This window comes from Cygnus olor, chromosome 5 (assembly GCF_009769625.2).
Source record: "Cygnus olor isolate bCygOlo1 chromosome 5, bCygOlo1.pri.v2, whole genome shotgun sequence".
Taxonomy (NCBI): Eukaryota; Metazoa; Chordata; class Aves; order Anseriformes; family Anatidae; genus Cygnus; species Cygnus olor.
The window spans coordinates 49,289,132-49,301,926 of NC_049173.1; the positions used below are offsets into that span (position 1 = coordinate 49,289,132).

A 12,795-nucleotide genomic window follows, 5' to 3' on the forward strand; every position below is an offset into this window, starting at 1 on the left:
TCCAGGAAATCCTCCTCATCACAAAGGACCTAGTAGCTAAGGTAGTCATCTGGCACGTGACTCAGTTTAAGTCTTGTCTAAATTTTGCATTTGAACTTGATTTCTCCCATATTCCATGGAACTGTTCTAGCCATCAACTATTTACTGTTTTGGTTTGGTGGTAAGTCAATAAGACATTGTGCTAGCATAGCAGCAAAGGGCAAGCAAGAGACAGACTGTTGTAGTATTGTCACTATAATCATCATCTGAAAGATAGGAGAGAAAAGTTCAAACATGTTTCTGGAAAAAAAAATAGATCTAGATTTCAATATAATTACTAAATAATTATCAGTACTACATAGTCAGCATTTCCAAAATAATTACCTTAAGAATGTCTAGAATTAGGAAAAACAGAAAACAAAAACAAAAAATCAACAACAAAACATATTCATTTACAGAATTCTCTCCTCGCTAAGAACTTCCTCTTTTGCCTTTGCAATCCTTAATTTTCTTTTCTCTGATAAACTCAGGAGATGATAGCCATTTCCAGTATTCAGTAGAAAATCTTGCCTACATGTGCATAAATCTAGAACAGAATCTTGTAAATTCTTCAGTTTTAGATATACGTCATATAGTTTAAGCACTCCAGAGGGAATGTCACATAATGCCTGTTTAGTACATGAATGACTGATTACCCAAAGTTAAGCCAAAATGTGAGTAAAATTGTATCTAAAATCTATAAGGCACATGTGAAAATGCAACTCACATAGCATAATCATTGAGAACGGCATTTTTATGAAAAATAAAACAGAAAACAAAACATTGTGATTTTAGTAAGCCATTGAAACATGAAAGTGTCAGATAGAGGTAACATCTTCATGTTCCTCTCTTAAAGATTCTGTAACAGTTTCAGAAAATCTTCTTATATAAATAACTTCATAATAGCACAGTAACCAGTATTTTGTGAAAAATTGCCACCAAATTGTAACTGCCCACTATTAACATTAAGAAACCATTTTCAATGAGAAGGTTTAATGTCTGTATATCAAAGGAGGCATTTGTATTTTGACAATTTTTGCTCTAATGAGTGTACTAACAAAAACTTTCTGAATTTATATGCCAAAAAGTACTTTACATAAGGCATAATTCATACTTTTTCAGTATGCTGTTTCCTAGTTTCTGTGTGAATGGACAATATCTCACAATCTCATTACTATAGCTGTGATGATGCTGAATGTGTACACCACCATGGTTTTGCTTCAGCAGAAGACTATGTGTACTTCTAATCCAAAATGTAAAATCATGTGAAAAAAACAGTAGGGAAACAACCACATAATAGAATTCCAAAACCCACTGTCCATTTAGTACATGCACATGTAACTTAGTTGCTAATTGGCACCATTGGCTCAAGAACTGCCTCGTCAACACATAGCCTTAATAAACAACACTGGCCAACTCCTTATATACCTAGTTCCAGTTATGACACAGGGTGGCTTATTATCATATAACCCACGAAAATTTTTCCAGCAAGGAGACCACTGACACAGGCCAATTTGTTATTGCCACTCAGGATGAAACATGCACTGTAGGCAATGGGTAGATAATTACCAACTCCCTTTTTTCCACCTGCGTCACGGGGAGGGCATACCTGTGACACATCGTCCGTAATGGAAGTATCACAGTGCTGCATGATGTCTATATGCATAGCACATCTCAATAACTGCTCCTGAAAAAAAACCTGGAGAATAGTCTGTATGATTCAGTAAGAGTGGGGCTGCTGCCAGGATTATGAAGTATGGGATCCATCAGCACTCAATGAAAGGATGAATCACAGATGTATCAGATGTTGACAAAACAATGAAATTTAATGATGAATGGTGGGTGGATGTCATAGGATAAGCCATTAGAATTGGATCACAACAAAAACCTCCTTGTTCAAATGTATTAAAATACAGGGGGATAGACACAAGTCTATTTCCTATCCTTAGGAGAATGTTTTGCACTTGACTTCCAAGTAGAATGTAGCCTTTTATGACTACAATATATTGGTTAGAATCCCTGTGACAGGTAAGCAGAAAAAGGAGCAAAAAATCAATATAGAAGAAGATGGTAAAAAGTCTCTAGAATCTGCTGTGCAGGCAGAAAATTAAGATATATCAGCCATCTTTATCTTGAAACCTATTTCCAGTTTTCAGAAAAATATATGAAAAGCAATGCCAAGCAGAAGAGATATTAGCACACAGTAAAAACAAACAAACAAACAAACAAAAAGAATCCCCATTCCCTATCAAATTATCAACAAATAAAAAAAATGTTAACCTCTTCAGCCAAATAACATGATAATCAGAGGACTATTGAAAGATAGTTGTTTTCGCAGTTAGTGAATTGGAAGTAGTCGGTGGTGAAAACTTGGCTTAATTTACACAGTTGTTATCATATCTTTCAAGCTTTTTTTTTTTTTCAAACACTTTTAGATTATAAATCTTGAAATAAATGAAGGCAACACATTCTGAGAAAATGCGTATTCCATTGTGCTGTTCAAACACAAAATAAAAACTGCTCTTAGCCCAAATATAAACAGGAAATGGGCATAAACACAGCACATAGGAATTCTGGTAGATCACTGCAGGTCTTTTTAGATGGTTTTAGGGTGTTTATAAGTTTGACGGTTTGTAAGTTATGTTTAGCTTAAGTTAAGCCAAAAGGAAATGTCAAGAGGAAAAAAAAAAAAAAAAAAAAGAGGTGGTAGTAGCTATAATTCTGTAGAAATAGTGAAATTCACCAGTCACAGACAGAACACCAATCAGGTTCAAAAAACACAGTACAAGAAAATTAAAATAGAAATAAAATGTAGGCTGTCCAGAGACAGTATGGAAAATTATCTACCTCCATTTGTTATAATACTATCAATACATCCAACATTATAAATTAGGTAACAAAGAGATCTTCCCGATGTTGTGTCTCTCTGATACTGCGCTAATATTCATGACATTGTGCCACTGCCCTTACTGACAGAAAATATCAGTTCCTTTACAATTTGTAATCTGAAATTTGGGTGAGATATATTATTAGTGGGCTAGTCATCCATTGGTGTTGGTTATTTTAGATCTTACCCATTCACAGTACTAAGATATCCTTCTTTCTGTTAAAATCATAAATAGGATATTGCATATACATTTTTATTTTTTTTGTGCTACATTATTGTAATTCATTTGCTATATTAAGTAGTTAATCCTTTTAGCAAAGTTTATTTATTATTGCTCCTTTGTCTTCCTTGAAACAAGTTCCCTAGAAATCTCTTGGTTTCCAGGTTGGGTCTAGAAGCCAATACTGGGGAAATTCAGTAATGAAAGGTTGGCTCATCAGAATATATATAATCTGAGGGATGCTATAGGTAAACAGAGCTTCACTTGCAACTTCACCAGCAGACACTGCTCCAGCAACAGACATCAGAACTAAGAGGGGGAGGATTTCTCTCCCAAGTTTTCAGTATAACAGGAGAAAGAGATGTGACCAGGAAATTAATAATGAGTGCAAGACATACATAATGTATGTGTACATATACATATGAATATAACGTGCATGTATAATAATACACATATAATGACTACTATAAAACATACAAAGCACTGAATAGACATTGCATGTGCATTCCCAATATTGTTATATTTCTAACTGTTGAGTGTTTATTTTGGAGATAATCTATCCCTTTTGCTATAACTAGATATAAACTTATTTAGCTGAGCTGGAGATCTGCTGTTTGTTATGATACCTTCCTTTGAATATAAAAATTAATTTAGGTACCACAATCTAAGTTTCTATTTCAGCCTTTTAAAACCAAAATCTTTCCCTAGTCATTCTTGTGACAAAACAGCTTGTAACAACAGTTAATCTATCTATCTATATTTTTTTTTCCTACATTGTAAATTTCCTGGCAATGTAAATGGCTTGCAAACCTCTTATAAATATCTTCTACAGGGCTAGCCAGGGTGCAAGGGAGAATTAGTAGCTAGAAATAAACATACCAATATAATTAAGCTGGTAACTCAGAGTCAACCTCCAAGGAAACAAAAACAAAAAAACAAACAAACAGAAAGAACACCCTAATAATTTATTACAATTTCAAGACACCTTTCACCACTTCTTATATGTCATGAAACAACCCAGTTCTATACTGATAAGTCAAAATAATTATTATCCCTTCTAGCAACTTCTATAAAACAAGAACACATTTTAAAAACATAACTCTCCATACCCTTCAAAAACTGAGAATTTTTAGGATGCAAAAAATTGATCCCAATCTCTAAATGAATGCTCTAAAGAATACTACAGTTATGGAAGTATTTTGCTTTTTTACTGTATTAGATGCCTCCATAATTTATTTAAGGCAATGAATTTTCTTTATAGAAAATTATAGAAAACCTCGGAAAACAGGTCAATTTTACTGAAGAGAACTAAACTTAGAGGAAAACAAACAAACAAACAAAAACTCCTCTATTTTTCATCCATCTATGTGTAGTCACAACAGTCCAGGGCTTGTCCAAAGCCTTTTTTATTCTACTTCAGCAGAAATCAGAAGTAGCCCCTGGCAATTGTTTAAATCTCAAACAGCAACAACAACAACAACAAAAAGCCATTTTTGCAACCCATAATGATACATAACTAGTCAATGTGAAAAGCTGCTTTTATCAGAACGACTCAAATGTTGCCATTACACAAGACAGCTGGAGCAAAGGGTATCAGCAAGCTGCTGGCCATATGGCAGACACTGTGATGGACCAATTATTCTAGGCTAGAAGAGCTATTTTTTATTTAATATGCTACTAACACTGCTGCATTTCACTCTGGCCATGCCCTTTGCTTCAGTGAATCTCATAAGAACTGTGCAATTTTTTGTGTACTTTCTTATTGTCAAAATTAAGATATGTAAGCAGATGGTATACAGACTTGTTCTTAGTATTCCACCCTAGCTTCCTCTTATTATGATGCAAAATATACTGAGAATGACAGCCACTTAAAATGGAAAAAAAAAAAGGTTAAAATATTCACACCAAAATAGAAGCAGATTTTCAAAGGAACTGAAAGCCTACAACTCCTATCAGTTCAAACAATACTAATTAGCATGTTACTACCTTAGGCTTAATTACTCCCTTCGTTCTTACGTGCAACCATCTCAAGGGGCAAACCTCATATCTTACATATATTGCTGTTATACTCCTTAAATAGGACAACTAAAGAGACAGACACAATTATTTTCCTATAATAAAACAGATTTTTAAAACTGCATTTCTCCCCCAATTCATTGAAATTATCTTAAAAAATCTGAGTTATACTCAGCATCTGAGCTAGGTTAAAGGCAATGAAAATGAAACAGTAAAAAGATAGAAAAAACAGAAAAGCTAGCTTCCATAAAATATGCTAAAGTGTATTTGTATTTTTAGGTCAAAAAAAGAAAGAGAAAACATATTAAAGTACAAGTGAACTGTATGCATATTAAACTCAGAAAATATTATCTGTAATGGTGTCCTGGCAGGCAGTCTCTTCACTACGAATTTGCAACAATTACCTCCAGGTGATTCCGTGGGAGACTGACCCATCAAGTCAGCACATTATATTATTACATATGTAAAATGCTTACTGATACTCTGGCACAAAAAAAATAATCACATGTACATTTGTCACATGCGAGGTAAGTCTTTTGATATATCCCCGCTTGTACAGACTCACATTTTCACAATTTACTTAAAAAAGAAACCAGTCCAACTTTTATTCAAACACCTAAATGTTATTCAGATGTCTAACGTAAGTCCCTCAGGTTTAAAAATTTTTGGCTTGGTGACTAGATCATGTATAGAGAATTTCTCACTACTTGCTTCTTGGTTTCAAAGACAGACACATTTTCTCACTTCACATTTTATAAATGCTACATACCTTCCTCTTCATCCCTCCCTGTTTTCCAGTGTCCACATGATCACAGCAAATCTGACTTTCTTGTTGCCATTCCACTGTCTGGTTTGGTTATTTTTTTCCCCCCTTAAGCTTCACATGATCATATCATTGTCTGTTCCAGTCATAGCCATGATACTATATTCAGAGGAAAATTCAGAAATCATCACTATCAAGAATTATATGTGACCAGATGACAAATCTTAACATTGTTTTAGTACCCAAATTAATTGAAAGTTGAGGTATGAACTACACCTACAGCCATCATTACTGGTGTTGTTCACCTCACAACCTAAATGTCAGTCATGCACTCAAAATGCCACCAATGTGGATTCTTTTTTTTTTCAAAATTGAGTGCTCAGATGATAAAGCAGTGTTGAGAGTATCAAGCTTATATGCAGCCTCTTTCATTCAGTACACATTCTGTAGCCCTTTAACAAAGCATTTATGAGGTACACCTTCCCACTTGCAGCGTGCAATTCTAAAATTTAATCTGAAATATTACACTGATATTTTTCACCCAGCATCCAACCGTTCTTTCTTCTGCTTGTGTATCATAGAATGTAACATATAATGGCACAAAAACTCTGTTCATACATCCAAGTAGCAGCTTCAATTTGTGTTTTGTTGGTGGTGTTGTTGGTGGTGGTTTGTTGTTGTTGTTGTTGGCACATTAATGAATTGTACAAATAATCTCTGTATACCAGTCTAGAGACATACCGATGCATTTAGCTATGGACATATAACCAATATTTTCAAAATCATGCGTCTAATTTTCACTGGCAGTGAAATTGCTTGATTTTTGAGTGCTGCTCGGCAACCAACATTTTAAATTGCTTTTAAGTTCCTGAAAATGCAATTGGTTTGAAAAAACAGTTCATTTAGTATTCTAAAGTATGGTCTTTCTGTATTATAGCAATGCAGATAGTAAGTTTCTAAACTTTAGGAGCAGCACAAGTCCCAGGAGCTCCAAGTTGACTACCGCTAGATATACCTAGGTGTATCAGCTGATCAACTTTTTATGGAACCATGATCTATAAGTACACCTTATTAGTTGGCACCTATCCTGAAGATCTTAGGGCTAAAACCAAAAAGAAAAACAAGAAAATGACAAATATAGGTACAGAGAAGTTAACCTATGTTTTCTGAACCTTTCTTATATAAGAAAACACAATTTTGGCAGGAAAAAGCACATCAGACCATTTTACGCAATGTAGCAACCAAATGAGGCCAAAGATTCAAGGTCTACTTTTACTTCCTCCATGTTATTTGCTTACTTACATGTATAGGAATATAAAAGTGTGTTTTGTTACTTTGCTTTTTGCGGTCATTGTACAGACCACTTTTGATGTTCTGTTAAACATCATTGGATCATCATCAGTCCTCAGATTAGTACGAATAACATTGAGCTAACCTGCAGAAGTATATACAGAAATCTGAAAATAAGTTCTTCATTGTTAGTCCAGTCTCTTAAAGAGACAATCACTCCTTTCTTTTCCTTCTGTCTTCAAAATCTTAGCTTAATATCACCAAGATTTTGTAATGCAATTTTAGTCCAGGGGTTTGAAAACGATAGGTAGCTTTGAAAAAAGGTATGGTGTACTAACTGTATGATAGTAGTTATATATCTTCACATGTCAACTGGTAATATTGTCCTGTGGAATTTAATGATAATATTTCAATTTTATTGATGATGCTAATTGAAATGATAATATTTCATTTTTATCTCCTGAAGCCAAGATTTGGATGGTGCCACTTACATGGTCTCAATACTGTTTTGTGAATTTAAATTATATGTTATTAGCTCATCTAGAACTTATTTGTTGGTAACTACTAACTATAGTCAGCTGAATGGTATGACATTATTATGAACTCAGGAGAGCTCACTAGTTAAATAACAAATATGATGAATTTAATTAAGCAATAGTATACATGTAAATGTATTTTAGCATGGCAATACTCTCAGATGTATAATAAGGGTAGGCAACTAAGGCTTATAGAATATTATAACTATTTTCTGTAGTAAATAACTATACTTGTATAACAATTTTTCAATTTTAATATCTTAACAAGAATAATTCAATTTTATAAGTCCTATTGGTAAATATATCCAACTATCAGAGTTTTTCAAAACTTCCATGACATCATTGATTTTATTCTTAACGTAAAATGATGACATTCTTGGATTTTTGGCCTACTCTTTATTCTCTCTTACCAACAGGTATAGTATTACTCATTGTACAAAAAAATCATCTTATTTCTACAGAATTAGGACATCAGATAAAATTATATCTATTATATCAAAGATCTTTTAGATCAAGACTCTGTATTGTACATGCAAACATCCAGCAAGCCAATTAGTACTTGACTAATTCAAAATACATGTGACTGTCACACTGGATGGGTGACCCATTTTAAAGCTTAAGGGCTTCTGATTTTAACAACAGAAAAAAGCATTACATTGTCTAGCTTTAAGTCTTTTCTTTTTCAGAATGAAGCATTAATGGGCAAAATCAAGTTTCAAAACATATATTTTAACAACTACTGTTAGGTAAATGGTTCATATAGTGCTGCTAACATTACAGAGAACAACTGCAGGAAAACATTCATAAGCTTACTTATTGGTGTTCTAACTTGAAAGAAAATCAAATAAAAGAAAATGCATTAACAAAATAAAACTGTAGTTATATGATGTGAAATAATTTTATTAATGCAGCCTTTAGGAATAAAAATATAAAACCGAGATATCCAAAATGATAAATATGTGTTTGAATGTCTCACCATGTGAAAAAGGCTGCATTTCTCATCCTATAATTGTCTTTATTTCAGTTATCTCAAGAAGTATATTGCGACTCCCATTTCAGCACTAAATACGAAACATGGCTTCTTGATAATGATGGTCAGGAATACTGCTTATGCAAATTAAGAAATTGCAAAACACAAATATAAATGAATAAAGTTTTTTTTTTGGAAAAATGTTGAAAAAAATACTTTATTCTAGGGCTGGTATGTCCATTGTCTTTTACCAACCGCATACAGTATTAAAGTTTGAAGACATGCCTGCTCCAGAATCATGAAGTTTTTACAGTCTATGAAGAATTATGAAGCAGAGGAAAAAGGAAAACCCTGTAGTTTGAAACTTGTAAACTATTACTAATCTAACACACTTTTCTATCTCTGAGGTTAGTCTCTTTCTCTAGTGGTTTAAATGAAGACCTTATGGCTGAAAATTACAAACAAAAAAAGGGGGTTCCTATTTTCCTTTTCCTGGCTTTCTTCTACATGTGTTTTTCTAGAAGTCCACATTTTCTCTCCACTATACATCTCAGTATCTCATTCTGTCAACTGACAGGCCAATATATGTGTTTCCCATATAGGCCAGCTTTTACTTCCTAGGTGCTTACCTTTTACACTGATATTGTTCTCTCGGTCATCCCTTTAAGTCCACCTCTACTAAAGATGTTACATCTTTCACAGTGAGTGATCACTTTAGTGTTTTCCATTAGATTGGATGGCTGAAAATATGAACTAAAAAAGGCAGCATACAATGCAAGTTACTGAATGATAAACTTATCATCATGATAGTTTAAGTAGTAAAATGTTTTCAAACATAACTTTAATAGTATAAACACAAATTGACAGTTTGTTATTCCCTATCTCATATTCCGACTCTTCTTCTCCCCATATACTACGTCTAATATCTTAGCACCTGTCACCCAGATGTGGTTGGCCTTTAATAGCATGGACTTCATGTCTAATTGCAAGTTTGACATGTAAAATTGTTTTGGGTGTGTATTGTGACTTTGTAATCAAGACTGACAATATTATCCCATGAGTTCTGTCTGCTATATTACAGTGGATATTGATCTGTTATTTTTACTAAATTTTCTCTGTTTTCTAAAATATAATAGCAATCATTTTCTTCAATAATGGTATATGCCATATCTACTCCCCAGTCCACTGTACTGTAAGTAAACAGTTAATTCGCTTACAGCATATGCTCCTCTTTCACTGCTCTTTCCTTGCCCTGATGCTTACCTCAGTTGTGACAAGAAAAGGATTGGTGGAAAACTTATTTGTAGATGTTCCCAAGGTACTGTAAATATCCCTAGGCTGTCTATTTAGAACAGGGCCCATTATTATTTCAAGTGTCTAAAATAGTTTAACACTTTACAATTGGAGTATAAATAATAAAATCAAATAGTCTAAATAGTTAGACTCTAAAGAGTCTAAAATAGTTTACCTCACAATTGGAGTATATGCACTACATGAATTTGTTTCATGATTGAAAATACATTCAGAATATCAACTATATTTTTATTATGTAAACCTAAAACACAGTCTTTTTTTATTTTTTTCTGACCTCGTTCTTTATGGCACAGGTGAAGAACATATCCAGGCCTCCTCTCTAGATAGATGGTTTGGATACTCTGAAAGATTTAAGTTTGAATATCATTAGTAGAAGGAGGGAGAAATTAAGTCTCCCAATCCTGTGATAAGTATTCTAGACACTAATCTGCTTCATTAAAAATGAGCATTAAAAAGAACAATCTTGTGCTGCTCTTTTCTAATCCTTTAGAATAAAAGTCTGAGTGGTCTCCATGCTCTGTGTTGAAGTTAAATGCTCTGGCTATGTAGCAGAGGTACTCCAAGTACATCTACTCAACAAATGTTGTAGAGAACATGGGAACATTTGCGACTCTGCCTTAATCATAAGCTGGAGGTAGGCACCAAGTCAGTCATCCAAGATGGCTGATATTTGTAGCATGAAAGCTTTAGGTGCTTATGTAACTTAATTAGCAAATCAACAGATACTACTGACCTTTACTCAGCTAACTCTAGATCATTCCCTTTGGTGTAAAGGACTGAACTAGGAGTGAAGTTTATGTACAGTACGATTGTGTGTGTGTACCTGTGTGAAATTGGCCTTGCAGTTTGCATTTAAACTCACTTTAAATACAGAAAACAAAATACAAATGCTAAGTACTGTGACTTTTAAACTCACAAAATCTTAATTAAGGGTGAAGTGTGGTTTGGATTATGCCTCAGAAAGACACGCAGCAACAGAGAACCAGTCTCCCCAGGTAAATAGAGATGATTAATTTGAAATTGTTTGAAGTTTGTTTACTTAATGCATATATAACAGGAGGCTTACTCAGGCAAATAAAATGCCTCAGGAATCAAATATCAAAACAGATGGTGGCAGTGGTTGGGGAAACCTATTAACATACCCACAGCAAGGTACCAGTGGAATTTAAACCAATATTCACTGCTTTACTGAAAAGGCAGAAGATTATTTTTTATAAGATGAAATGAGAGAAAAAAGTTGTGCTTTTTTCACACTTAAGTTAGCCTTGGATGTGGCTTTTCATATCATATGCAGTTTTTCAGTTTTAATAAAGCTAAGGTGTTTTAATAAAATTTTAATAAAGCTAACTCTTCTTGTTCTTTATACACACATGTATGTATATACAAGTACATGTATTACACTAGCATTACAGTTAAAAAAGAAGGGTTATGGGGAATGAAAGAAAAGCACTTCCTCTAAGTTACTCTTATTTTGAACTAGGTTTGTATCAGACAACTTTATCTACGCAGATTTGTTGACAGGTGGTGTTAAAGTTTAAGTGAAAAGTAAACAGAAGATTTTCATGAACGTTCACATTTCCCTCATTTTGCTGGTTAAGCAAACTCATATATCGACTGCTTGATTTTAACACATAATATCAAGTCCTTATGAAAAGACCTTTTTAATATAACAGTAATTTTAAAAACATAAAAACTCTACAGAAAAAGACCATTTAAGTCCAAATTAGTACCTGAAATGGTCGTTAAATGTTCTCAGAAATGTCTGATGCTGAGGCCTACAATCTTACTTGCAGAATGGGACCTACTGCATTGAAAATAAAGTTTGCTATAAGACCCTGTAATGAAGCATGAATACTTTGTTGTTGTTGTTAAACTTTAGCTGATATTATAGGGTATGTACCTGCACTGTACCAAGACTTCTGAAATCTTTGTAGATTTACTCCTGGTTTAGCTTTACCAAAGATTTTCTGAATACAGTGGAAGTCTGATACATGGAGTTCATCAGTAGTTGCACAGAACATGCAGTAGCTTGATGTATATTTAGTATAAAAATAGTAGAAACGTAGGTGACCTTTCTTGCTCTTCTTTATGATGTTGGGTATTGTGTCAAAGAAGAAAAGATGGCAAGATTCAGAGACGGAAACAAACAAACAGACAAAAACAAACATCCAAAGTGAGGCTGAAGAAGGAAACGGATTTTGCTGAGCTTAACACTGAGAAAAAGGAGTACCATTAGTGCTATTCCCTACGTACTTACACATAACTGTAGATACTAGATAAAGAATTGTCTGATTGAAATAATGAACTAGACTATTTTTATGTATCTTTTAAGAGACAAAAATACAGAAATAATCTTGCAAATAAGCATTTTCCTCATTCCATTTCTTTCTGACAGGCTGTGGGTAAACAAAGCATCTCTGCTTCATTGTTGCAATATGTATTCTGAAAAGAGCTGTACCAGCATTCTTATCAAGAATGGTGGGGGAGAAGAAACAACAACCAAAACACTCAAATCTTGCTGACTTGGTTGATTTTATAAAGCAGTCCTCCTGCAACCCCAATTGTGTAATTTCTGTTTGTTTAGACAACTCTTCTATGTACTATGATTACCCTCAGTCATTGCCATTAGAGAAGGGCTAATAAGAGGAAAGGTAGATACACATTTTACGATTCTAGAGTGCCTACATAGTCTCATCCACTTGTCCAGGTCCTGAAGCCCCGTCCAGAACTCTGCACCACAAAGAGCAAGACCACAGAACAATTGCTAGACTGAGATCTTCA

At 33.8% G+C, this 12,795-nt stretch overlaps 1 protein-coding gene across 1 annotated transcript in view; it reads right to left on the reverse strand.

The window, feature by feature from the left end:
* ABTB2 (ankyrin repeat and BTB domain containing 2) overlaps positions 1 to 9,426 on the reverse strand; it is a 161,586-nt gene extending 152,160 nt beyond the window's left edge. Inside the window, exons 1-2 of the mRNA XM_040560375.1 lie at positions 9,330 to 9,426; positions 5,911 to 6,063 (exon numbers count right to left, since the gene is read on the reverse strand). The gene's annotated coding sequence lies outside the window, so the exon portion shown is untranslated. The remainder of the gene's footprint in view (positions 1 to 5,910; positions 6,064 to 9,329) is intronic.
* Positions 9,427 to 12,795: the final 3,369 nt, after the last annotated feature.